Raw genomic sequence first — 23293 nt, 5'->3', positions numbered from 1 at the left:
TTGCACTGTTGGGGATTTACCCCAAAGATACAGATGCAATGAAACGCCGGGACACCTGCACCCCGATGTTTCTAGCAGCGATGTCCACAATAGCCAAACTGTGGAAGGAGCCTCGGTGTCCATCGAAAGATGAATGGATAAAGATGTGGTTTATTTATACAATGGAATATTTTACTCAGCCATTAGAAACGACAAATACCCATCATTTGCTTCAACGTGGATGGAACTGGAGGGTATTATGCTGAGTGAAGTAAATCAATCGCAGAAGGACAAACATTGTATGTTCTCATTCATTTGGGGAATATAAATAATAGTGAATGGGAATATAAGGGAAGGGAGAAGAAATGTGTGGGAAATATCAGAATGGGAGACAGAACATGAAGACTCCTAACTCTGGGAAACGAACTAGGGGTGGTGAAAGGGGAGGAGGGCGGGGGGTGGGGGTGAATGGGTGACGGGCACTGAGGGGGGCACTTGACGGGATGAGCACTGGGTGTTATTCTGTATGTTGGTAAATTGAACACCAATAAAAAATAAATTTATTATAAAAAAATAAAGAGGGGATGTCAAAGAAAATAAAATAAAATGTAAACAAATACCAAAAGAAAAAAAAGAAAAGAAAATTCTTCATAGTATATTTCAAGGCTGCTTTAGGGGCAAAATTTGTGGCTGTTGAACAATGTACTTTGTCTCCCTCCTGACACAGATTACTTAGATTAAGCCCAATATAAAGTTCAAAGAAACAAACATCAGATATACTTTTATGAGTGATAATTCCTGATATGTTCTGATATGATAGGTAAGTAATTATCATGTATCACATATTCTTTCCCACTACCCCAATTCATGCCGTCATTTCTTCTCACTTAGACTATTCAGTAGCTTGCTACCAGTTAATTCTGATTTAGAGAAAAGATTCCTTGGGTTAAAAATTCAGAGACTTAGATTCTGTAATTTCCTGTACTATCAACTGTTATCATGTATTATACAAAGGGACTGGACATTCTCAAAATTCCCCTTAAGTCATATTGTTTTCCTCAGTTAAATCCTCCCTTCAGGTTTCCTCCAATTACATTCTCGAAACAGATCAACTATCAACTTTCTACTCAAATAATTCTAATCCTTCCATAGGAATTCAGTGGCACTAGAGAAAGGTCCAGATTACTTAGAATAGAATTCCCACTGTCCAGGATCTGAACCCAATCTACCCTTCCAACATTTTCTGTCACATTTTTTTCCTTCTAAGTACATGCAAGCAAGAAATCCTGGTCTGCTAGTTTCTCTCATTTGCCCTACACTTTCCTGTCTCCATACATTAACCCCTTTGAGGGGCCCTCCCATGTAATACTATATGTCTGTATCTTATCCATCCTTCATGCCATCTCCTACAGGATTCCTCATTCTTGGCTACACTTAGATTCTTCCATTCTCTGTATCCATCAAGATTCGTAAACTTTTATTTACTATTATTTACATTTTATTTAGTATTATCAACTAAATTTTTATCTTAGTAGGAACAAAATCATATTTATTTTCTACTCACAGTACTTACTGCTTTACAATGAAAATAATAATTAGCTGAAAAATACCTATAGAAATAAATATTGCAACTCCTATTTCCCCCTCTTTTTTTCATCATTACCTCTAATTTTAAATTAAAAAGTATTTTTTTCTTTTTGAAATGGAAGTTGTTTGTATAGTACTTGTATTATTTTCTCAGGATACTATGCATGCATGCAAAAAAAAGTGCTAAAATCACATATGTTAAGATTGTTGATGAATTTTCAATGAATTAATGGGATTCCTTTATGTTACTGGGAATAGTTCAATATTTTTCAAAGATACATACTTGCCAAAATCTACTCTTGATAAATACTTGGATAGTTTCTAATTGAGAAACATTATGAACAACACTGCAATGTACATTATTATATATATATTTTGGTGCATTCACTTCTCTTTGGAGAATACTTAGGACAGATACAAACAAGAGAATTGCTGGGTAAGACAAGCTGATGTTCAATTTTAGTTAATACTATCAGTTTTCCAGAGGAGTTATACCACTTTACTGTCCTGCCAGTAGTGAAGCTGACTTCCACTTGCTCTTCATTCTTGCCAAAGCTATGTGGCATACCCGATTTTTGCCATTCAGATGGCAGCTTTGCATCTGTCACCCAAGGGATGGTTCTGGGATCACCAGTTAAGAAAATCAATGGAACGTGCATTCCTGAATCACAGAAGAATGTAGCAAATAAAAACGCAGTTCTTACAGGTTGCTTGTAAGCAGTCAGTTGGACTATCCCCCCCATCCAATCCCCCAACCCCGGCTCAGGGCAGAGAGAGTATTCAAAAATGCCCATCTCTCAATCTTCCCTGAAACAGACTGTCTGTATACACAAACTAAGGATCCAGCTTCTAATTAGCCAGTGAGTACTTCCACTGCCTTCTTCTTCCGGCTCACTGCTCACTTCCGGCTCAACCAGGTCAACAGGTCTCTAGAAGGAACTTGTACAAATGCCTGGAGCTCTAGTTTTTGTGGCTGCTTTTTATCCTTATTCTAGGCCATTTATCTCTGTCAATCTCCAAACTTTGTTCCATTAGTCTGTATTTGGACCAATCCCATACTGTCCTCATTAACATACCTTTACTAAATGTTTGGATACTGTGCTGTGGTCCTTCAAGATTTTCTTGGTTATAGCTGGTGCGAAAAATTCTTAGTCCATATAAAATTAAAAATCATCTTGCAATCTTCACACTCAAAAAAGTATGATGTAGTATTGAGATTGCAATGAATTTACAGATCTACCAGGGAATAATGGACATCTTTACAATACAAAGTCTTTATAAAACTATGTACAATTTTTAAATCTCTGGATCATAGGAAATGAAATAAATTAGCAGACCAGAAAGGAACAAGGATGAGTTTGAGACAAGAAAAAAGAGAAGTAAATAGGATTGATTATATCAAGATTAAAAAGTTATTATCAAAAGGACATTAATTTGCATCCTCTATATATCCTGTATCAACTGATTATCTCTGGTTAGATAATTTAGCTAATTCAGCAATCAGTCCTTCATTATCATAAAATAAATGAATTAACTAGAAGAAATCTGGAGATGAAAAACTGGTAAAAGTCAACAAAATTACTCATAAAAATAAAGTAAGTACATTAAATGTATGCCAATTATTTTAAAATGGTATAAATTTGAAGGACAAAGTACCTGAATTGCTTACATATTGAATGTGTTCAGGATTAAGAAAAAGAGGGTTTGCTTCAAGATAGCTGACTGGCTTAAAAAGATCATTTGAAATTGAATAAATATATGGTCCATATTTTTAAAATTTGCTGGTAGTATAAAGAATCATTTTGATTTCAATGACTTCAAGTAAAATGGCAGAACCCCAATACCTAAATCAGTTAAAATTATAAAGATTTAATGAGACAAGAATTTTATGGGTATAATCTTAATCTCAGTATCTATATTTTTTCTGCATCCCTTTCTCATGTAAAGCCTTCCAAATGGAACAACTGTGATAAAAGTTTGAATTTAATGATATCTATAATAGCTCCATTCATAGTGAAGCATACAGAATAATTAAAATACATCTAAACTCAAGCATAATTAAAATACATCTAAACTCAAAGCTCTAAGAAGTGAATTGTCTCATTAATGAAATGCCTAAGTAGTCCAAGAAGAGAACAAAACATTCCATCAGAGCATGAGTAAGTATAAAATGTTACTGAAGATACACTTCCTAATGAAGTAGCTTTTCAGTATCCTCAATGTATCAAATGAAGATGACTTTCTGGTTTCAACAGAAAATCAGTCATAATATGTTCCAGATAACTTTATGTTAGAGAGAATGTTTATAAAAATTATAAAGCCAAAATATACCCAAAATGGAAAAAAAGTTATATTTCCACTTACACATATACATTCTTTAAATATATATATGTGTGTGTGTGTGTGTGTGTATATATATATATATAGAGAGAGAGAGAGAGAGAGCAAATAAAAATAAATATGGTAATACAGAACACAGGATTTTCATTAGTCTTTATAGAAGGGTATTTTACAAATTCTACTATGGGGGTGCCTGGGTGGTATAGTCAGTTAAGTGTTGGACTGGGTTTCAGCTCAGGTTGTGATCTCAAGCCCCACTGCAGGCTCTCCACTCAATGCAGAGTCGCCTTAAGACTCCATCTTCCTCTGCCAATCCCTCCACAACAATTAGTAAATAAATCATTTAAAAAATCTACTATGAAACATAAAAATTATGATAAAAATTGATATGTGGGAACCTGAAGGAGCTCAATCTGGTCACTCAAAATAAAAAATTAAATATAATTTTTTATACCAATAACTTCCAAAGACTCAAAGGTCCAAATCTTTGTTACAGCCTCCAGTAACTACTGTTCTAATATCATCTCATTTCCCTCTCACACTTTTCTCACTATATTCCGAAAACCCTGGCATCCTTTTAACCTTTTAACTCACCAAGTATATTCTGACCTGAGTTTTTTACACATGTACTTTCCTTTATCTAGAAGGTAATTTGTCAACACTCATAATCTAGCTAAGTTCTACCTATTTTCCTGGTCTCAGAAAATACCTCTTAAGTGTCAGTTGCTCAGTGGTATCATCTTATCTACATTAGATCCCCCAAATATTCCCTTTTAAAATTCCTTTTTACATCTTAACAAATACCATTATATATAATGATGTATTTATTTTTGTTTATTGTTTCTCCTACTAGTCAAAAGAATTTTTTTAACAAAAAACAACTAGAATTACCAGGAGACAGAGAAAACAAAAATTGAGGATTTCTACCTAGAATGATAATCACTGAGATGTAACAGGAGGTTATAAATTGAGATTGGTAGGAAAAGATGAGGAAATCTCCATCCAGAATTCATCTATTTCGGTACCACCATAAGACCACATACTTCACTTGTGGAATCAAAACTACTCCAAGATAGGAAACTGGAAGATGTTTAAAAAGGAGCTTCATGGGTAATTTCAGATATATTCTAACTTTAACATGGGTAGCAAAATGGCCTGTCCTTTTCACAAGATTCCAAGTATCTCCTTTTGAGACAAAGCATGGTGCAAATGATTCATTAAGCACACAAAATGTAGAACAATTAATGGTCTTGATCCCTTTGTTTAGAGTAATAAAATTCTAGCAGATATTTGCTTCTCTTTGCTTTCATATATTTACTATATATTGTAATTACCAGAAACTTACAGTATATAGTGATAAAAAACAAAATGTTCATGGTTTGTAAAACACAAAAGATTACATAAAAAGTTAGAAAAATCTAAAAGGGGACGCCTGGGTGGCTCAGCAGTTGAGCGTTTGTCCTTGGCTCAGGGCATGATCCTGGAGTCCCGGGATCGAGTCCCGCATTGGGCTCCTCGCACGGAGCCTGCTTCTCCTCCCTCTGCCTGTGTCTCTACCTCTCTCTCTCTCTGTGTCTCTCATTATGCTGAGTGAAGTAAGTCAGTCAGAGAAGGACAAACATTATATGTTCTCATTCATTTGGGGAATATAAATAATAGTGAAAGGGAATATAAGGGAAGGGAGAAGAAATGTGTGGGAAATATCAGAAAGGGAGACAGAACGCAAAGACTGCTAACTCTGGGAAACAAACTAGGGGTGGTGGAAGGGGAGGAGGGCAGGGGGGTGGGAGTGAATGGGTGATGGGCGCTGGGGGTTATTCTGTATGTTGGTAAATTGAACACCAATAAAATAAAATAAAATAAAATAAAATAAAATAAAATAAAATAAAATAATAAAATAAAATAAAATAAAATAAAATAAAATAAAATAAAATAATAAAATAAAATAAAATAAAATAAAATAAATAAAATAAATAAAATAAAATAAAATAAAATAAAATAAAATAATAAAATAAATAAAATAAAATAAAATAAAATAAAATAAAATAAAATAAAATAAATAAAATCTTAAAAAAAAGAAAAATCTAAAAAAGATTCTACTTGTGTGTTATGATCACTGTTTCCTTGAAGTACAAAAGAAAAACACAAACATTCCACTAAAACACAAGTACCGTGTGCAATTTAAATATGAAAGACATGAGAGAGAATAACCATAAAATACTCAGAATAATGAGTCAGGATGTTTTAATACGCATAATGTTAAGGAAAAAAATACCCAGTGTCTTCAAATTACTGGATGCTAAAACAACTGTATTTCTTTTAAATAGCTAAAAAATTGTGGTAAGAAATTTATGTTTTGGAAAAATCTGCTCTATTCCCCTAAGATGTACTTATGGAATTTCCTATACATATGAATTTTCTTGGACCAATTTTAATAGGTTCAGTAAATTTAGTATTCCGATATTCAGAAGCACAGTAAAATTAGAAGAGGTGGAAAACTAAAATAGAAACACTCAAGTATGAAAAAAGTGCCCACTTGCTGTATAAGGTCAATGGATTCTTAATATATGTATGAAAATAATTTCTGAGATTATAACAAGATATTGCTAGGCAATGCAGTACTATATAACTTCATAAGAATTCTTGTATAGGATAAGAATAAAAGAGAGAACTGTCATATTGATATGCAAATGCTAAGTACCAAACTGAGGACATTTATGGGCTAGGTGGCAGTTCCTACAGTGCAAATGATTTAATTTTGCCTAAATAAACTTTTAGAGATTTAAAAACAACTTTAAAAGTTACCAATTAATGAACAAATCTGTGACTGAACCCATTATCAAACTGACAACAAAGAAAACCAGAAGGAAAAAAAAAGATTCTGCATTTGAGGGGTTTTTTTGTTTGTTTCTATTTGTAGTGGGGGTGGTTGAGAGATATTTTCCTAATAGGCTAGAAAGTCTGCTCATTCTCTTCAGGTAGCTGAGAGATCAAAGAAACTTCAAAGCAAAAAGGAAAAAATGAAGGGGCTGTTGAAAAATTCTCACAGCAACATTAGAACTGGAGGTACTTACTGCTTCCAGGGATGTGTGGCACCTAAGGCCATCCTGTGCTGAGCCAAGATTAAGAATTCGTCACAACTCAAGATTCAATTTTCAGGTAACTGAGACTGAAAAAGACCTGTGACTTCCACATTCTGCAACATGATCAGCCACTTTCAGCAACATGGCCAGTGTTCAGAATCTGAATCAACTCAAAGTAGGTAGGAAAATTGTCCAATAATTTAATACAAAAAGCCCCACGAGCTTTTTTCCTACCGATTGCTAAAATATTCACTGGGAAATTTTAAATCACCAAACTCATATTTTCTTTTGCAAAGTTTACACTGTAAATCTAGAGCCTTGCTAACTCAGTATGTCGCATACATCAACAGCTTCATTATCACCTGGAACTTGCTAGAAATACAGAATACTGAGTCCCACTCCAGACCTACTGTATCAGAATGTACATTTTAAGACTAAAGTACATGAGATTTGAATGAATTAAAGTCGGAAACACATTAATTTAAAATCTGCTTCTTGGGGGCACCTGGGTGGCTCAGTAGTTGGGCATCTGTCTTTCGCTCAGATCATGATCTCAGGGTCCTGGGATCAATTCCAGCATTAAGCTCCCCACAGGGGGCTTGCTTCTTCCTCTCCCTATGTCTCTCTTGAGTGTCTCCTTTCTCTTTCTGTGTCTCTCTTGAATAAATAAATAAAATCCTTAAAAATAGATTTTAAGGATTATGTATTTAATAAATAAATACATAAATACATTAAATAAATAACATCTGCTTCTCTGAGAGGTTAAATAAGTCTTTGGGTATTTCCCTTGGAAAACACAGACCACTGATTATTTATGCACAGTACACTGGCATAATTGAACACGATCTTAATGACATGTTTAGTGATCCCTCAAAATTTGCCTATTGATTGGAAATTGAATGAAAGGAACAAAAGTAATCCAACATTCTCTTTGGTATTGAATATTAATTGTCATCCTTCCCCATCTTTTCTTTCTTGAACTACCTTCTAACAATTACCAAAGTTGGTTTTTTTTGTTTGTTTGTTTGTTTTTTTAGAGATTCTATTTATTTATTCATGAGAGACACAGACCTAGGCAGAGGGAGAAGCAGGCTCCATGCAGGGAGCCTGATATGGAACTTGATCCTGGGACTCCAGGATCACGCCCTGAGCTGAATGCAGACATTTAACTGCTGAGCCACCCAAGCGTCCCCAATTAGCAAAGTTTTAACACTCAAACAAAATCTAGCCAATAATGAGGGAAGTGTTTATATATTAAATCCCTTATCAATATATGAAATTTTTTGTAATTATAAATATCGTTCTAAAAGGTATACGTAGTATCATCAATATTCAAAATATTAAGGTGTGTATAAGGTAAAATTTTGGATATGAAATGTCTTAACTATACTGTTGCCAGCCTGCATTTCCACATTAAACTTCTCCCACAACACATATCAAATATAACCACATATCAAAGCTAAAAGCAAGAAGTTTTCTTTACATCAAAAATTCCCAAAATTGTGTTCGTTTTTGATTAATGGCATCACCAATCATTCTGAATAATAAAGTCTTATCCAGTTCTATCATTCACATCTAATCTGTAAGTTCTACTCCTTTTCATTCCTCCTTTCAATACCTTAGTTCAGATCCATATCACCTATCAAATGATCTGTGGTAACAGCTTACTAATTGGAGCTTTAGATCTTTAATCTCTTCCTTTTTCCAAATTAACTCCACAATACCAACAATTATTAAAATAAAGCACAAGTTATATCTTGAGCCTCAAAAAATGTTTACCATATTCTACTACTTAGATGAAAAGTTTAAACTCCTCACCCTAGTGTTTAAGGCTCTTTACAATTACACATCTCCAGGCTCATTCTCTGCCACTGCTTCCATGTACCCTACTGTCCAGCTACTTTTAACTTCTCAATATCTTTCTAAGTTCAAATATATTTTTATTGTTTTATCTATAAGACTTTATCCTTTTCTTTCACACTGGACTTTTCTTTCTTCCTTCACTCTATCAAGATTTGCCCTTTTTTCAAGACTGAGCTTAATGATGATGCCTGTATGTGTTTTTTTTCTTCCCTCATTTACATTAAATCTCATTATTTTTGGATAATCTCATCCAATCAACTGTAAGGTCCCTTGAGAAAAATGTTTCTAAATAAATATTTGTTAACTGGATTAAATACTCAATTTGCTATACGAGAGAAAATTTATAGCGTGTCAAGACACAAAGGATACTATAAAAAAGAATCTATAAGATCTAATAATTACTATAAGAAAAATGGTCTTAGAGACACAGACTTATGGTTGAATTTGCTAAGCTGAATCTGACACTGGTCATGCACTGTTTTTAAATTATTTTTTGCACAGGGATAGTTCTGTGTGATAAGACATATAGGAAAGACACTTAAAATACCCAAAGAGGAATACTACTTGCAAAGTAATATTGATTTCTTTTGATGAGAGATTTCCAGATACACCATAATTTATTTTTTAATCCACATAATTCCCAAGAATCATACACCTACAATATAAGGAAATTACTTTAGAATACAGACCACAGAAAGTCAGTTTTTATCACTAATATATTCCAAACCTGTAGGACAGTACCTGACACAGGATAGGTACTCAGTAAGTATTTGTTATGGGACTGTATAAGTGAATGGATGAATGAATTAAAGGTCATTTTTGTTCATTTTAGACTACTGATTCAGGATGAATAAAATCAAATACTAACAACATATCTGTAAAGTGACATATATAAAATTAAAGGAAAATGACAGAATAAATGGTAGGAAGATCTGTATTGGACTTCCTTCTGATATGCTTATCCACTGTTTATTTGAATCATAACAGGAAATTGATTTGTACTTGAGGAGGTATTCATATTTTCCTAGCCTCAGAGGATAAATGGAATGAGCTAGGAAGTCCTAGAGTTGTGTTTCCTTAATTTTTCAATAACTGTTAGTCATGATGCCAGTACAAACATACTTAGCACCAACCAGCCAAAGTCAGTCAGTCACCTCAATTCTCCAAAAATTGGAAGACCCTAACTAAAAGCTTATGGGCAAAAATAAATAAATAAAAAAATTTAAAAAATAAAAATAAATCATCATTTTAATCAATTAAATCTTTCAAGTCATTCAAGGTGTCTCTTTGTTATTATTTTTTGTTTTTCCAGTTTGTTTCCCTACATGTGTTAGTATAGGATTTATGGGATTACTTTCCTGATGATCTGATAACTGCATTTTTGTTTTCATAAACAAAACAAAGGAAGTTGAATCATTTTTTATTTATTTTTATTTTTGTAAGAGTTTTATTTATTCATGAGAAACACATGCAGAAACAGAAGCAGGCTCCATGCAGAGAGCCCTATGTGGGACTTGATCCTGGTATTCTAGGGTCACGCCCCGAGCTGAAGGCAGACGCTCAACTACTGAGCCACCCAGGCGTCCCAAATCTGTTTTGTTTTGCTTTTTTTTTTTTGTAATTCAGACTGGATATTACTAGCATACAAGAAATCTACAGATTCTTTTAATTATATCTACTTCATATTTGTTATTCTATGCATCCTAATAACAACAATAGCAATAAACAGCAACCACATTCACACTGTGCCAACCTCACGTGTAGTGAGGTATTTAACCCTTTTAAAATAAAGAACTGGCACAAATGGCATGTCTATTTTAACCTACACAAAATGAAATTTAGTGAAGTCAATCTAATATACAATGTTAAACAATTGTCCAAGGTGGCAAATAACCCAGCTGCATGTCAGACCTCAAATACATATTCATTATTGTATATATACTACGTCTTCTTTCAGTTTTCCAGGTTCTGTTGCCCAAAAATACACAGATAATTGGTCTGGAAGTAATAAAAAGATTGTGTTTTCAAACATTTATACCTTTTAAATTGTGCTAAATGAACTAGCCAATTAAACAGATTAACATTATACATGAAGCATGAAACAGGTTTTAAGTCCAAGATATATATATATATATATATGGTATATACTTTTATTGAGTCAAGGAAAAATTACAGCATTTTATTTTGAGCCAGGAACGATAATTATATTCAGTCAAATTCTACATGGGGGTAGTTAAATGTATTTCCATTTAGATCTGTTAATATGAAGAATCTGAGTAACAGATTTCCTAGTATTGATCCCCACTCACATTCATAATATGAACCCCACTGGTCATGATGGATTAAATACAGCTGGATGTCATTTACTGATAATTTACTTGCTATTTTTGCATCTTTATTCATAATTGAGATCAATATTTTCTTTCTATATTCTCTTTGTTAGGTTCTGTTATCAACATTACAGGGTAGCTTTTCTTCTTTCTCTATGTTCCAGAAACACTAAATAGGCTGAAAATGAACTGTTCCTTGAGGAATTGGCAAAAGAAACTCATAAAATAATCTGAATCCACTCTTTTAGGTGATAAAGCAACATTCTTATTTACCTCAGCTTTCTCAGGTTTCCATATTGACTTTGTCAACTTTGTTAATCTCCTGATAATTCATCTATTTTCACAAAAAAGAACCCTGAAATTAATAATTTTTTTTCAGAATACCTTTATTTTCATAGTTCTTTCGTACATACTTCTAAGGGCTTTCTATCTTCTGTGACTGCCTAAAATTGCATATTTTATGTGCAATCTTTCCCACAGTTGATAGTTTCTCACAGTAAATCACACTTCCCAAAAAACAAATAAGCAGAACCTCTACATTTCTTTCTATCTGTGTCAGTATGGTGCTGACACTAGATTTCAGCTCTACCACTGAAAGTTCCTATAGGACTCTTTGTTTAGAACTTAATTGCATGATAATCTAGGTTAGACATGGAAATCCCATTTTACTAAATGTTATGGATTGAATGTTTCCATCCCCTTCACCCAAAATTCATATGTTGAAGTCATGACCCACTCCTCTCCCCTCAAGATGGCTATATTTATCGATGGGGCCCCAATGAAATAATTCTTAAATAATTTTAAGACCTAATCTAAGAGGATTGATAGTTTTATAAGAAAGTATTTCTTATTAGAAAGTTTGCTAATGCACACCCCAGCACAAAGAAGAGGAGGTCACTGGAACACACTGAACATATAGAAGCAGGTTTCTATCTGCAAGCAAGGAAGAGATCCTCATGAAAACTCAGCTATACTGATACCAGAACATGACCATACTGACACACAGATCTTAGAATTCCCTGCCTCCAGAACTGAGAAATCTATTTGTTATTTAATCTGCCCAGTCTGTGGTATTATATAATACAAGCCCAAGCTAACTAGTGAGTAAAAAGAAACAGAGTAGCATGGTCTGGAGCCAGCTGTAGCTTCAGGCAGCTTCTACAGGAGAGAGATAAAGCAATTCCTTGGGTCCATTCTGTGTTTGGTTGTATTGCTATAGCCTCTGCTTAAGGCTCTAAGATATATCCCCTACTAAATTCCTCTGTACTTAACCAAGCTAGAGCAACTTACCCTGCCTCTTGCTGAGCAACTTACCTATATTATATAAACTCATTTTTAATGTATTAAGATACTGTCATTCCTAATTTCTATGTTCTCATCAGAATTGCATATTTTATGTTGAAAGAGGCAGTAGAGTTGGCCCTTGAACAACACGGGGGTTATAAGCACCAACCTCTCTGTGCAGTCAGAAATCCACATATCACTTCTGATTCCCCCCAAATTTAACTGCTAATAGCCTACTGTTGACCATAAGCTCTACTAATAACATAAACAGTTGAGAAACACATATTTTGTATGTAATATTATATACTATATTCTCACAATAAAGATAAAGAAAATCTTAAGAAAGAGAAAATATATTTACAATACTGTACCATAAAAAATCAACACGTAAGTGGACCCATGCAGATCAAACCCATGTTGCTGAAGGGTCAAGTGTACTTGGAAGAGCAACATTTCAAGCACACTTATTGTGGTTGACCTCTCAAAGATGTCACACCCTAATCTCCAGAACCTGTGAATATATTGTATAATGTGACCAAGAGGAAATTAAGGTTGCAGACAGAATTCATTGACTTTAAAATAGGGCCATCATAATAGATTATTTGGGTGGGCCAAATGTATTCAGAAGGGTTCTTATAACAAATATATACATACATACATACATACATACATACATACATACATACATACGGGTCCTTGTAAGTGAGAGAGACAGAACAGTATCAGAGTAATGCTATTTGAGACTTAGCCAGCCACTGCAGGCTCTGGAGATGAAAGGGGACCAAGTGTTACGGAGCAGCCTCTAGAAGCTGGAAAGACAAGAAAATCCATTGTACCCAAAATGCTCCAGAAGAAACACAGCTTTACTGACATCTTGATTCTATCCCAATGGGGCCCATTTTAGATTTCTGACCTCCTGAACAAGAAGATTGTAAATTTGTGTTGATAATGCCAAGTTCGTGGAATTAGAGACAACAGCTATCAAATTACAACCTCACCACCTGTAAACTATGTACTCTTACATAAGAAATTTAATTTCTAGGAACACCTGGGTGGCTCAGCGGTTGGGCGCCTGCCTTCGGCTCAAGTAGTGATCCCGGGTTCCGGGATCGAGTTCCGCATCAGGCTCCCTGCGAGGAGCCTGCTTCTCCCTCTGCCTATATCTCTGCCTCTCTCTCTGTCTGTGTCTCTTGTGAATAACTAAATAAACCTTCTTAAAAAATGAATTAAAAAAATGAATTTTAATTTATCTCAAAGCTTTGATTCCTCATCTATAAAATGATGTAACAATAATAACATAATAAAAATCTATAAAATTGTGTAGTAACTGCCCCAAAGGGCAGTTGTGAGGATTCATTTACATGATCCATGATACGTACTTGGCAAACATTAACATATAATGCCCCTTGAAAAAAAATTTACAAGAATTAACTTTCTATTCCTCTATTTTGTTGTCATAGTTTCCTTTTATATCATTCTCTATCTTTCCCTAGTTTTATTTTTTTAATTTACTGTCCGTTAATTCCTTGAACTGAGCTACTTTACCTTCTTTCTTATTTACGAATGAAAGCTTTCTAAGTTACTGCCTTCTTTCTAAGTATAGCCTCGGCTGTATCATGTAAGTTTTGGTAAATAGTGTTCTCATTGTATCTGTTTTTAAATTGTTTTAATTTCTACTTCAACTCCAAAATTGTTTGGGATTGTTTTGTACTGTTAAGAATGGTTGTAATTCGTAGCTGTTGTTACTGATAACATTTAAATCTTAACAATAACTTCCACTTGTATCCCACACAAATCAGATAATGTGTCCTGTATAATTTGACTTTCTATATTTATAGAATTTGCTTGAGATCTTGTTAAATATATACTCAATTTTGTTTCCACAATAATTAAAGTTTTAACAGATAATTCATAACTCTGCAAACCTACTTATAAATTTGTCTGCTTATCCTTGTAACGGCTCTCATTGTTAACATATTAAAAGTCTCCTTGGGACGCCTGGGTGGCTCAGTGGTTGAGCATCTGCCTTTGGCTCAGGGCGGGATCCTGGAGTTCCCGGACTGAGTCCCACATCGAGCTTCCTGCATGGAGCCTCCTTCTCCCTCTGTCTGTGTCTGCCTCTCTCTCTCTGAATAAATAAGTAAAATCTTTTTTTTTTTAAAGTCTCCTTGATTATTTATCCTCAGATCCCTAGAAGTTATTTCTGTATATGTTGTTTTTCTCTATTTACTATTAAAGCATATCATCAAGGCTTATATATTTTTTTCTACTTAATGTTTGTTTCTTCTCCCTTCCAGGGCTTTAAATATGATGACAATTTTGCCTTACATGAACATTGAACTTTTTTATTTGCATTTGCCATTTCAACATTTTATTTTTTTTTATTTTTTATTTTTATTTTTTTTGCTTATTTTGTCATGCATATTTCTTGTAAACAGCATACTGAAATTTTATCACCTTTACTAAAGCAGAGATTCTTATCAACATAATAGTTTAAACATTTATATTTTTAAGACAATTTTAATACTTTAATACATATGTGATATACACATAGTATTCTGCTTTAATTATACATTCCACATCACAGCCGTGTTAATTTTATGGCTGGTTATTTTTTTTAAAGTTGCTAATGCATCACTGAAGCAATATGTGTCCACATGACTTAGATAAGCCTGAAGACCATCTATGTCAACATGATTTAGTTATTTGTTCCAAAAAACTGCTCCATGAAAGATAAGGCTGTAAACTACTATATAACTTCACTATTTCATTCAGGAGATGCCCATGATCAATTTATCAGAGACATAATCTCATCATCTGGACAAACATTTTGCTTATCTGTCAGGACCCCTGCTTTGTTGTGTCCACTTCTAAACTATGATATCATGAATTTAGCCCTATCTCCATCAGATCCCCACTGTCAAAGATCTCCCTTAAGTCATTTGATCCTACATTCAAAATCTATAAATCTCCCACCTTAGATTTCCAGTTTTGAAATAGTAGTAAGACTCTGAAGTATTATCCCTTACTTTAGAAAGTTCCAATAAATTTAACTTTATTAACAAATCTAGAGATACTGTGAAACATTAAATACTATTAGAACCAAAATAAAGTGCCAAGTCTTTTTTTATGATAAGGAATTTAACACTCTAATTTTCCTCTGCCCATTCCTACATTACAACACTTTCTATGTAATATGATTTAGACCAAGGTCACTGCAATTAATTTTACATCTCATATATTCTCTTGAACAATGATACAGATTTAATTTCTAATTGTTACGTCTCTATACCTGAATTCTCTAATTATGGAAGTTTGATTTGGAATTATCTCATAATTAGTTGGAATATTACTGAAATACATACCAAAAACTTCTAAAAACTTTTCGAAGTAACCTGTAAGTCAATCTCTGGTATATTTGAATACTTGTCCTATTTCTAAGAAAATTCATCTGAATAAAAATTATCTCAAGTCTCCATAAACATTCTCCTCTGACTTCTGGTAGTCAGTGTTACAATTTGGGAACTAGATTACTTCTACAGATGGTCTGTTTCTTTTTTCTTCTTTTTTATCTGTGTCCTTGTAGATTTTTTCCCCATGTGTATAGCTAACATTTTTTTCTGACATAGAGGTTACTTATTAAAAAGTTTTATCTGAAGATGGTGGTAAAGTTTTTCTTGAAGGCTATTTCATTCTGTGTATGTTCACAACTATTTTTCTAAATAAATACTTCAACAATTAAAAGTCTTCAACAATAATTTAATCTATTATTTTTTTCTACTGCTGAAGTAACTGTAATTCTATTCTCTGTCATTCCTTTTTATTTTCCTTACCCTCTGCTATGTAGGAAAGTATCTACAGTCTATCTTCTAGATTAAACTCATCTCTTCTTTGGGAATCCTATTCTTCTAATTTTTAGATGAAAAGTTAATTCAGACATTGGGTATATTGTGGTTATTTTGGTTAGTTCTTTATCTTCTGCCATTTTATGTTACCTTGTTCAGTCTTCAAATTTTCCATATCAAGGATGTCACGGAGCTTTCAAAAGTAATTTCTATGGTGTCTATCTATAATAACAGCTCATTTGCAGGGAAATTGTCTTTTTTCTGAATCTTCATTTTGATATTTGTTTCCTTTGTTTCTAACATTGTTTTTACTCTTCTCATTATTAAGCTTGATTGGAGTTACTTGGAGTTGGTGTTTACCAAAAGATTTGGTGTTGGTTTGCTTTGGCACTGTGTAATGCTTGCATGCTGACTAAATCCTTATTTTCAACTGAGGGTTGAAGAGCAAATTTATATACAGAAGTCTGTCTATTACCAATTTTCAACAAATATTCTACATAAAACAGACCTTTACTTTTCGTGCCATGTAAAAATTTAGCAATACAGTGAACCATGAATAAATCTTTTTTTTTTTTTAGATTTTATTTATTCATGACAGACACAGAGAAAGGCAGAGACGTAGGCAGAGGGGGAAGCAGGCTTCTCAAGGGGAGCCCGATATGGGACTTGATCCCCAGACCCGGGATCATACCCTGAACCAAAGGCAGATGCTCAACCACTGAGCCACCCAGGCGTCTCGAAGCATTAATAAATCTTAGAAAATGTAAACAGACTCCCGAGAAAACAAATCCTATTGAAATACAGAGAACTATCTATGTTAAAAATAAAATATACATTATACTCCAAATCTGTGCTTCACTAATCATTAACACCAAATCTATTGGAAGGTTTCATAACTACCATAAACCGAAAGTATTAATAAGAATAAAATATATTTTGAGAAACCTGAAGCCACTGAATCATGGTATCATATTAATAACCTCTACTAGGAAGAAAGTCACAAGTCCTGCTAATGTAACTGCAGTTTACTCCCTATACCCAAACTTACAAGGAATGCTCCATTTCCATTATGGATTAATGAAAATAAATATTTATTTTTTCCTATCCAATTTCACATATCTCCTGAATATGGACCCCATGTTAGGGCACCTGTGAAGGGCTCCAGTTTTGCCCTTATCCGTCATAGCTTACTTGCGGGGATTTAGGGCCGTAGAAGTTGTGGGAGGGAAAAGACTGCACTCTGTCCTTTTCCAAAAACCACATTTTTGAAGCAGAGAGATAGTACACAGGTTTTTGTTTTGTTTTTTTTTTGTTTTTTGTTTTTTGTTTTTTGTTTTTTTGCTTCACACAAATCCTGTCTCCCAGGACAGTTAGAAGATAATATGAAAGAAGAGAATATATTTCTATTCTCCATCAGGTGAAGAGGACTGTTGCCAGATTTCTTGAAGTATATGATACATAGGTTACCCATCAATGGTTCACTATCAAACACTTCCATCATTAGTTCCCTCAAGCTTTGTTCTCTATAACAATCTCAACATTTTTGTAGATAATTTGATGGTAACAACTACATCATAGTTACTATTCAGATGCCAAAGTAAACTAGAGGTATATCAAACTATTTTAATCTTACACACATAGCATATATACAACTAAACATAATTTTTAAGGGATAGTTTGGTTCTTTTGGAACACCATTCCAAACCTGTATTATACTACTGCTTCATAAGAGAAACTAAATAATTTCCATGAAAAAAAATGAACCAGAGGTACCCTTGAGTATAGAATCTTGAGAACGGCTTTTCTCCAAAGAGATTCAATTTTTTTATTTGTTGGAAATAATTCAGGTCAAAATACACATTTGTAAACTTGAATTATCTTTTAATATACACACACAAGCATGCACAGACGCACATAAGCTCTAATATTGTACTTAAACAATTCCATGCTTTTTGAAAACCTCCACTTGGGATCCCTGGATGGCGCAGCGGTTTAGCGCCTGCCTTTGGCCCAGGGAACGATCCTGGAGACCCGGGATCGAGTCCCACGTCAGGCTCCGGTGCATGGAGCCTGCTTCTCCCTCTGCCTATGTCTCTGCCTCTCTCTCTCTCTCTCTCTCTGTGTGTGACTATCATAAAAAAAAAAAAAAAATTTAAAAAAAATTAAAAAAAAAAAAAGAAAACCTCCACTTTATCAATGAGTACATTCTTTTGTCATATATCCTGGATTAACAGAAAGACAATCAATATAGTTATACTTTTAAGTCCTTCTTCTCATTCTTGTTCCTATGACATTATCAAATAACCAGTTAGTGTTAAGGGGGGATAAGGACCTCTGGTATTTTTTTCTAATTGTTACCTTAAAACTATGTGTCTTCTAAACTGTTGCACAGCCATCAACTAAAGGAACTATCTCAGCTTCTGCCTCGTTATAATGACACTCTAGGCTTGTTGATCTCTCCTCCAACTCTGCACAGAACCAAAGAGCATAGGACTAACAACGAGTAACCATAGAAACCAAACTCCATATGTGTTCGCACAGAATGGAAGAGTTGCTATAGAATTTCATTTAAATGAAATTTGCTGATTGTTTTGAGGTTACATTTTCTGAAAAAACAAAATGTTTATCAAGTCCATAGGTTATCTGTCAAGCGCAGGAACTGTGCTATCAAGAATGGGAGAATTCCAGAAGACAAACATTTTTTAAGATTTTACAACAGAGAAACAGGGCAAGCTATCCTAGCTGAAAATACTTGGCAAGGAGCAAAGAGAAGGCTCTCTACTTGCTATAGAGCTGGAGATGATAATCCTGAGAAAAGGACAGCCATTCTAGCATGCAGCACACTTTAAACTCCATTATTAGATTGCCTCATTGATAGGATTTTACTGCTTCTTTTCAAAAGGAACTAGTGACTAAACAAAACCCATAGAGGAAATTTTGGGTGTGAAATTTCGAAATAAATAAAACATTGTCTTGTTCTTTGTGTATAAATAAATCAATACGGTATCTACAAAATTAAAACAAATATATTCAGCTAAATAAACAAAATATTTGGTGAAGCAAAGATATTTCTCCAAATGATTGTCTTTTTTTTTTAAGATTTTATTTATTGATTCATGAGAGACACAGAAAGAGAGGCCGAGACACATGCAGAAGGAGTGAAGCAGACTCCCCATGGGGAACCTAATGTGGGACTCGATCCCAGGACTCCAGAATCAGGCCCTGAGCTGAAGGCAGACGCTCAACTGCTGAGCTACCCAGGCATCCCTCTAAATGATTTTAATAGAGTTATAACAGTCAAAGCTAAGAAAGGTTATTTTTTTTAAGGAATATTATTGGCAATTTGTAGAATCCCATATATTTCTATATCTAGATCTTCTCTTTAATTCACTTTTTAAAAATATCTAAGGAAAAAGATGCTAGATCTCTTTCCCCTCAGAATTTTTCCTTTAAATTTCCATTTACTTTTGACTCTTTTGGGCATATTTGGTCTATGTATAAATGTTTATCCATTGACATTTTTGGGTTGTTATAATCACCTTTGACAAAGGAGGTGCTATACTCAAATCACCTCTCAGTTCTCATACTGAGAAAGATCTCGGATTAAAAGTTTGAGATACATATTTGACATATCTTGTGCAACGTCAACAGCCAAGAATAGAAATAAATCCAGGAGGGCCTCCAGACAACCATGATACCTCAGTTATGGTAACATCAAGCACCAACTACCCCAGGGCTTATCAAGTTATGACTTTCACAAATAGATACTCTTAGAAATTGTTCATACAGGTTTGACTGTGAGATATAGCTAACTGGCTCTAATTACTACACTTGATTTCCTGGTATGCACTTTGAAGACCACACAGTTCTTACCAATAGCTAAGATTCCAAAAGATAGTTTTGTTACTCAAAGCAAGCTGAAATACTCAAATACCTTTGGGACATTTGCTCTGTTTCTGACACTTGAAGGGATGTTGAAGGAACATAGAAGAGTAAGGTTCTAATCCTCAAGGATCTTAAAGTGTAGCTGGCTTCCTGCCATATAAAAGTGAAGAATACATGAGGAGTACATGAGACTATGCAAGTAGGACAGAGGAAGCATGATATGGAAATTCAGAACAGATTAGTGTAGGATAGAAAAAAACAGAACATTTGAAGAAGGAAATGGGCCTTGAAATGTGTTTATTTTTAGGGGGGGGGAGAGAAAGGAAGGGAGAGGGAAGAAGGTGAGAAGGGGCAAAGGCAGAGAGAGAAGCTTAAGCAAGTTCCATGCCTGGTGCAAGCCCAACTTGGGATTTGATCTCACAACCTTGAGATCATGACCTGAGCTAAAATCAAGAGTTGAATGCTTAGCCAACTGAGCTACTCAGGTGCTCCTTGAAATGTGTCTTGATGAACAGTTACGATTTCAAGGGGAAAAGTATGTAACACTTCCTAATATTCAAATTAAGATGTGATTTTAAAAGCATCGTTATTAAAGAGTAGGGTATATAAAAAGAGTACATAAATTCAAGTGAATTTGAATTACCTCCATGCCTGTGATATTTTATAGATGATCTAGGAAACTTGAGATTTCACCAAAAAAGAAGCAGATGGTAAAACAATTATTTCTGTTATGTTGGATGTTTTTAAAATGCTAGCATAACAATTGAATACGTTAATATTTGGTGCCCAGATTTGTTTTCAAAAGCAAGACAATGAGAAAAAGTAGTAAACATGTTGGGAAAAGTATAATTATATATTGCACTTTTTTGCTAATGCTATTTTTATAAATCTTAAATTAGAAGGCCAGTTAGGTTTTTAATGCATCTTTTAGTTTTAACCACCAAAAGCGCAGAGCTGTTAGTTTAAGCATCTTTGTTACCTTATAATTCTTATAATAAACCAAAGATACCTAAATTAGACACTATTGTTCTTTGTAAAATGCCATGGTAGCAGACTTCGCAATAATTTTCATGGAATTCTTACTAAATTTCAGAATATTTTATTCCATTTAACTCCAAAGAAGACTTTAAGAAACGAATCACCTTCTTTAATATACATAAGGCTTTCTGAAAATTTCTTCATTGGAAAGTAGAGTTAAAATTAGTAATCAGGGACACCTGCGTGGCTCAGTGGTTGAGCATCTGCCTCCGGCTCAGGGCGTGACCCTGGGTCCTGGGATTGACTCCTGCATCTGGCTCCCTGTGAGGAGCCTGCTTCTCCCTCTGTCTATGTCTCTGCCTCTCTCTGTGTCTCTCTCATGAACAAATAAAATCTTTTAAAGAAATAAAATAAGTAATCAGTAAATCATAACTACTCCTTAAATTTAGTTATCATTTTTCTTCATTTCTTACAAAGTTGTAACCTCCATCATCAAATGTATCAGGTCCAGGAATTAACAGAATATTGGCACTGGGGATGAAGAACTGGTGTAATGGTTCATGTAACCCACCATTTACATTCTAAGTATAGATGAAAACATAGTTTGGATATGGATATAAATAGGGAACATTTATTGATGCCTAGGTCATTCTCAGACGTACTTTTTAGCTCAATTGCAGAACAATGTATTTGACATAACTTTGGACAATCCCTAGCATCTCTCTGGAGCCATTTATCTTCCTGCAACATTCACTCTACTAAGAACTGGTGCGAAGCAAACAAGGTAACAAGTGGAAGAGATCTGAGGTAGGAGTTTCAGTGCAGAAATAATCTATCTGCCACTTCTTGTTCCCCCACTTCCATTATAGGAGTTCAGGGAGATGGAGTCTCCTGAGAAGCTTAGAAACAGTTCACGTCTTGAGGGAAGAACTGAAGTATCTGATTCACTTCTCTCTGGAATCTTCACATTCCTCAAATCCAGGTGCTGCGACAGAACCAAACTAATTTTTGTCTCTTCCAGAACTGAAAACTTATTTCAAGCTGGGCTGAATTCTTTGCCTTTTAGGGCCGTCTCTGTGACAACCTTGTCTCTCCTGGCCCACCAAGAACAAGGAAATGTGCCCCAGTGCCTACAGGGTGAAAGAGAAAGCAACCTGCAGAATGTTGAGGAAAACCAACTCGACTGCTTTTCCCACTCTTCGAAAACTCGGCCTCTCCTTACTGCCTTAATTTGCCTTTTCCTCCTAACAGATAGTAATTTTATACAATTAAGTCCATCTCTTAAATACATTATTAGTAACACGTGACAAGGAAAATCTTTGAGGTGGCCAATTACTCTCAAACCTTAAAAATCCTAGGGTCTGGCCCAAAGGAAGAGGAATATCAAGGTGGAGTCGAGATAACACATGCGGGGGGGGGGGGGGGGGGGGTAATGACTTAAGTCCTAAATCCCTTCACTGAAGAGAAAAAGCATTTTAAGATCAAAGAAAAATCCCGCCAGAAGACCCCGGAGATGTCCTCCTGTTCATCAGCGGTTCAATAAAGTCATTCACGTAGAAGTGTATACAACAGAGCACTGCACTTCCGTGTTAAATTTTCCCTTTTTTTGGTGTGGGGAAGGACTTTTAAATGGGCCCTGTCTGTACCAGCCTCATTAAACAGAATATTTGTAGGGGATCCCCGGGTGGCTCAGCGGTTGAGCGCCGCCTTCGGCCCAGCGCGTGATCCGGGAGACCCGGGTTCGAGTCCCGCGTCGGGCTCCCCGCGTGGAGCCTGCTTCTCCCTCTGCCTGTGTCTCTGCCTCTCTCTGTGTGTCTCTCGTGAATAAATAAATAATCTTTTTAAAAAAAAATATGTGTAGAAAATGTAAACAAAAAAATAAAAAGTCTGTACCTTTCAGCTACTTGAGGGGGCTGACGCGGGAAGGGGTGGCCAGACGCGCCTCGCTTCAGGAATCTGGAGGTGACGGAGGCCTCACCCAGGTAGCGGCGGCTCACGTCAGGCTTGGTTTCCACGGGGCCGACGGGCACGGCGGGGCCCACCGCGCTCTCCGCCGACCGAGGCGGGAGGACCGCGTCCCTCAGCCGCCGCCTCGCCGCCGCCACCTCGCCACGCGGCG

The 23293-nt window shown here is 35.0% G+C and overlaps 1 protein-coding gene across 5 annotated transcripts in view; it reads right to left on the bottom strand.

Moving 5' to 3' along the window:
• The window catches only part of LOC125753972 (zinc finger protein 385C-like), a 122807-nt gene extending 99514 nt beyond the window's left edge, over nt 1-23293 (bottom strand). For 3 of the 5 annotated variants that reach the window (XR_007407010.1, XR_007407011.1, XR_007407009.1), the window contains exons 1-2: nt 23068-23293; nt 18670-22304 (exon numbers count right to left, since the gene is read on the bottom strand). The gene's annotated coding sequence lies outside the window, so the exon portion shown is untranslated. The remainder of the gene's footprint in view (nt 1-18669; nt 22305-23067) is intronic. The other 2 variants (XM_049103778.1, XM_049103777.1) reach the window with 1 other exon arrangement.

This window comes from Canis lupus, chromosome 29 (genome assembly GCF_003254725.2).
Source record: "Canis lupus dingo isolate Sandy chromosome 29, ASM325472v2, whole genome shotgun sequence".
In the NCBI taxonomy this organism is placed as follows: domain Eukaryota; kingdom Metazoa; phylum Chordata; class Mammalia; order Carnivora; family Canidae; genus Canis; species Canis lupus.
Note: the sequence above shows the minus strand (reverse complement) of the source record. Positions and strands in the feature narration are given on the sequence as shown.